We start from the raw sequence: 6000 nt of genomic DNA, 5'->3' as shown, positions 1-6000 counted from the left end.
CCTGACTGGAAGCACAACAAAGAGATATGGTGAGTGTTATACTATAGATATGTGGAGGCTCCTCATACCCTGCTCATAATCTCTTCAAACTGCCGCCATCAGGCAAAAGATACGGACGCATCAGAACAAAGACTAATAGACTAAGAAGCGGTTTCTACTCTGACATATGTGTTTTATCACAAATTATTATGCACAAGTCAAGTTTATTATAGTTTATTATTTTATTTTATTTAAAAACTGAACAAATAAAAAAGAAAGAAAAAAGAACAAATACATTTTAAAAAGAAAAGAAAAATGTTTATTTATAGCATATTTAAAGGACATGTTGATCTGTTTCAGAGCTGCAATGGTAAAAGTCTAATTACCTGTAGCAGCAAGTCTGGTACGTTGAACTATGAACACCTACTCATCAGCTGATCTAAGTATTCAATAAGGGGCATGTCAAGGTTCGCAGGGCAAGCCGTGTGGAGTTATTAAGAAGGGCCCAAAATGCAGGCACTGGCTGATGATGCAAGTAAGCTTTATTAACAGGAGGTGAAAACAAACAAAAGCGAGGATGGCGAGGACAGAACTAAGAAAAGATCTGAACTGGGAAAACTAGAGAACAAACCTGAAACCATAACATGCAGGGAAGAACATGGGATGATGAACAGAGATACGAAGAGAGACACCAGGAAACACAGGCAACCACGCACTGTATACACACATGGAAACAAGGAATGGCAAACAGGAGGGAGGCACAGCTGATCCTAATTAACACGACGAGACAAAAGACACAGACCTTCAAAGTAAAACAGGAAGTCCACAGACACAGAGACACGAAACAGAGCACAGAGAAAGCACCTGGACAGGGATGAGTAGACACTAAACAGAGGAAGAAAGCCTAAGACCTAGAGACCCTGAGAACAAAACCTGAACACTAATAGAGAATGAATGAAATGAAAAAAATCAAACATCAAATCAGAACAAATCTCAAAGCACTGGGTCGCCAACCGAGCACCATGACAGGGCATTTATTAGTGAACAAAAGGATTTTAAGATGAATTCTAGACAGGACCCAAATGCAGGACTTGGAGACCAAAAAAAAAAATCAACTAACACAGCAGCTTTAATACTGTAGCTTGTAAACACAAAAGTAGAACAACCAAAAACTCACACAAGACACAAAATGAATCTGAGAAACCAGGATATGAACGGTTACTGTGTAACCTCGGTTCTCTTCTGCTCTGTTACATATCCCGCATGTACAGGAGAATGACCCCCCATTAGTCAGGTTGTATAAAATTCTTGAAGACACCACTGCCACACCTCACAGCTTAACTATAAAACAGCTGTGCAGACATGAAATCGCTGGTAGTTTCATTGGGACGTGTTTCCAAGTGTCCTTAAAGTTGGGGAGAGAGTTTCTCACTCAGAGAACCGAGGTTGCAAAATAACAGCATGCTTTCTATCACATCAAGACTATCTGTCCGCTCATTTACATATTCCATATGTAAAACAGCGCATGGGGAGATGGTGTGGTCCAATACCTTAAGCACATGCCCACCAGGTCAGCACCCTGCCAGAAATGAAGGCCAACCCTAAGAAGCAGAGGAGCTATCAGTCTGAAAGACACAAGACTGACACAAAGGGATCCCGCAAGATCCAGGTACCACACTGTAATGGAGTAACTGCTCTGCTGACCCGCATGATACCAGGCTGACTGTGGAGACAACACCTAGTTGGCTACCGCCAAGATACACCCAACACCCACTCTAGAAGGGAAAAAAAAACCCCACAGAAACCCCACACGTGGACTGAGCCACAACTGCACAAAGGATTAAGGAATAAATCTAGAGTTTGAAAATCTTGAGGGAGGGTTCTTTTACATTTTGAGAGAACCCAACTTAATCTAATTATAAATTAAATGCCATGTTAAGGATATCAGTATCTACATGATGGGCGATCGTGGCTCAAGAGTTGGGAGTTCGCCTTGTAATCGGAAGGTTGCCGGTTCGAGCCCCGGCTTGGACAGTCTCGGTTGTTGTGTCCTTGGGCAAGATACTTCACCCGTTGCCTACTGGTGGTGGTCAGAGGGGCCGGTGGCACCAGTGTCCGGCAGCCTCGCCTCTGTCAGTGCACCCCAGGGTGGCTGTGGCTGCAATGTAGCTGCCATCACCAGTGTGTGAATGTGTGTGTGACTGGATGTGTAAAGCGCTTTGGGGTCCTTAGGGACGAGTAAAGGGCTATATAAATACAGGCCATTTAAAATAACCTTCAGTAATTCTAGAGACTGTGCTGGGAGACACAGCAAAGCCGACAATGCCATGTATTGATGTGCAATCCTGGAGGAGCTGGACTATCTGTGCAACCTCTGTTGGGTCCAAGTATGGCTTTAAGCTTGTGACACTGACCCTGACTATGTCACGGCAAGTGAGATGAGCCATATAAAAATAATAAAAAAACAAGGAGCACAAGAGTCCAAATACAAAAGAAAACAGTTCAAGAACACAGGAAAACAGATCAAAACCAAATTAGAGTTCAACAAGAGTCCGAGAAAGGCAAAACCAATCAGGAGGCCGACCACTTGGAAGGCAGTGGCGGCCACTGAGCAGGTCCGGAGGTCGGCCACGATGCCAGTGGCGGCGACAAACTTTTTCCGGAGGCCGTCCCCGAAGGCCATGATGCCAACTTAGAGGCCCGGAAAACGGCCGGCAGAGGCGAGGCGGAACGGGTCGAGTTGGCTCTGATGGCGGTGTGGCAACTGCAGGACCAGATGAGGCAGGACCAGACGAAGACGAAGACGAGGCAGGACCAGACGAAGACGAAGACGGCGTCACAGAGGCAGGACCAGGCGTGGATGAAGGCACGGCTGCGGAACCTGACAGTGGTGATGCTGCAGGCGGTGATGCTACAGTAGGTGATGCTGCAGGAGGTGATGTGGATGCAGGCAACGGTGTAGAAGTCACAGGGGATGATTCAGCAGGTGGTGGCTGAACAAACTTCCCCGGACCGTCAGCAGATGTGAGGATGTGCTTGCTGGGTCCTCCAGGACCCCCAGCAGACGAGGCGTGGTGCTGGGTGGGCTCCTCAGACCCACCAGCTGATTTGGCTTGAAGCTGGACAGGCGTCTCGGGCCCTCCAGCAGACGACACTCGAGGCTGGCTGGGTTCTCCCAAACCCCCAGCAGACGAAACTTGAGGCAGGATGGGCTCCTCAGGCCCTCCAGTCGACGAGGCAGGACGCTGGCTGGGTTCACCTGAACCCCCAGCTAACGTGGCTTGAGACTGGACGGGCTCCTCGGGCCCTCCAGTGGAAACAGACACTGAAGCAGCCAGTACGCAGACCTCTGCCAGTGTGGACACTGGCTGGGACTGAGCAGCACAGTGACTAGACTCAGGCAGCAACAGTGGGATGCAGTCCTCAGAGGGCTGAAAGTGTTCCCCAATACACTCAGCAGAGGACGGAGGCGGACGGGTGAACTCACTTGAACTCTCAGGGGGTGCTGAGAGCCGAGACTGTTCTGGTGAGTTCTCCAGTGAGGCTGCTGGCGCTGGCGTCTTGACCTCTAGGGGTCCAGAGTTGGCTGGTGACTGACACCCAGCCTCTGGGGAGGCCCTAGAGGGAGCAACTGTCTCTGACATGGCCAGCTTAAGAGAACCAGCAGATATTGTGGTGAAGTGTGGAGTGAAGTGAAGATGGAGGCTGAATGAACGAGTGGATAGGCTGCTGAACTGGTGGCAACTGAGCTTCAGGTAGCGACGTAACAGGTGGTGGAGTGGCTGACTGAACTGCGGTTAACTGAATTGCAGACCCAACGTTAAACTGTGGTGAAAGTGTGGATGGGAGAACATGATCAGGAAAAACTGTTTCGGTGAGGTTTACAACTTCCCCTGAATGAATCAGCGCAGGTAAAAAAATGGTCCCAAACATTTCCATTCTCTAAATTCATAATACCAGGCTTGGAAACAGAATGGAAACAGTCATTAACACATAGCGTGGGCTCAGGAGAAACAGACTTTGAAGCAGTGGCCATGGGTGAGACAGAAAAATTATTGTTATCTTCAGAAGACACACAAAAAATAGCTCCAGAAAACACAGTCAGCAGAAAAAGCGTCCCTTTCACTCACCACAGCCGATTGTTTACATGTGGGGTGCCACGCCGACAGTGCAAACGTCGCTTCTTTCTTGGAGACGGCTCCGACAGGCCGGGTAATCCTTCGTCCGGCGGTTCGGACGGCACGTCCTCCGTTGAAGCGAGCAGGCGAGCGGTAGCGGCGGGGGGGGGCGTAGGTGAAGCTTGTGGAGAACGAAATTCTGCACGAGCGGATGCAGAGAGTCCAATAGCCAGGGATAACCGGAAGTAAGGTGTTGTAGGTTGGCTTCCACAGTGTAAAGAGAGGCTTCTCCCTCATGCTCTAACCACTGGTAGATTAATTTAGAAGCAGAGTCGATAACGGCCTCCTGAAGCTCCCTGGGTGCCGTGACTGCCGCTGGATCCATATCTGGCTATTCCGTACTGTCACGACGAGTGAGATGAGCCGTATGAAAATAATAAATGAGGATCCAATCGCATGCAGAAGTGGAGGAGTGAAGGTGGTTTATTGAACACAATGCGCCAGTGGAAAAACGGAAACAGAGATCACACTAAACTATACTGGAGACAAACCTGAACTCAAACATGAAGCAAGGTGCGACGGTACAAGATGGTGACGGCAGGGAACACATGGATGAAACATGGTGGAATACACAGACAGACCACCAACTACAAAGACAGAAGACGCGACTTAAATGCACACAGAGAAACACAGGGAGATTACACACTGGTGGGGGCACAGCTGGGAGTAATCAACGAGACGAGACAAGAGGTAAAACTGAACACACTCACATGAGACGCAGACCTTCACAATAAAACAGGAACAAGAAACCACTAAACAAAGATGCAGACACGACACAGAGACAGACAGAAAATGACACATGGAACTAAACTAAACCTGCAAAAACATGACAACTCAAAATACTGAGTCAAACTGACCCAGAACCGTGACAAACTAAATGCAAAAATAGTGAAACACACTCGGAAAGATAAGGAGGGCAACAATGTTAGTAGCATGTAAAACCATTTCCTTTTTTGGGGTTGTCTCATTGTTGCCTCTCTAGTGCACCTGTTGTGAAGTTTGTTAACACCAGTAGCTAAACCTGGTCAACAATCCCCTCTGCTACTTAACTAGCAGAGTACTATTCCTGAAGTTCATTGACTTCATGCTATACTCTGATTCAGAGGTGTTTTTACATTTTTTGAGCAGTATCAATAACTTCCTTGTACAATTTTGTGACTTGTCCAGGTCCGGGTCACGGGGGGAGCATCTAAGCAGAGAAACCCAGGCCTCCTTGTCCCAAGCCACCTACTGCAGCTCATCCAGGGGATTTCCAGGCCAGCCTAGAAAGATCTAATCTCTCCAGTGTGTCCTTGGTCTATGCCCTCCTCAGAGTAGGACATGCCTCAGAGCACCTCACCCAGGTGGCACAGGGAGGCATCCCAGTGAGATGCCTGGACCTCCTCAGCTGGTTCTTTTCAATATTGAGGAGCATTGCCTCTAGTCTTAGTCCACCTCGAATGTTTGAGCTCCTTACTCGGAGAAGCCATTCACCTTTCTGAGAAAGTTCATATTCGCCACTCACATTTGTAATTCTTTCCGTCACTACTTAGTTAATGATTTTTAATTGCAGAAGTATTTTAGAGATTTCTTTCAGCTACTCGCTTTAGGGGTCACCACAGTGGATCTTCTGCTTCCATCTTATCTCAGCATGTACTAATCCGAGCATCCACTTCTGTCACACCAACTGTAACATGACTCAGTGTTATTCTTGGCCAGAACAACCCAATTTACAGCATTGCCTTTCCAGGCTGTTATGGCAGCTAGCTCATATTCCCCATAACACTGAACAGCAGCAGCTGCAGGTGCTCCACACAGACAGTTGCTCTGTCATGTCTGCCGTCTGCAGCTGTCCACTTCCAGC

Source organism: Haplochromis burtoni, unplaced genomic scaffold (assembly GCF_018398535.1).
Source record: "Haplochromis burtoni strain Fernald_Lab_line unplaced genomic scaffold, NCSU_Asbu1 Contig_450, whole genome shotgun sequence".
Taxonomy (NCBI): domain Eukaryota; kingdom Metazoa; phylum Chordata; class Actinopteri; order Cichliformes; family Cichlidae; genus Haplochromis; species Haplochromis burtoni.
The sequence above is the reverse complement of the archived record's forward strand: the minus strand, read 5'-3'. Positions refer to the sequence as shown.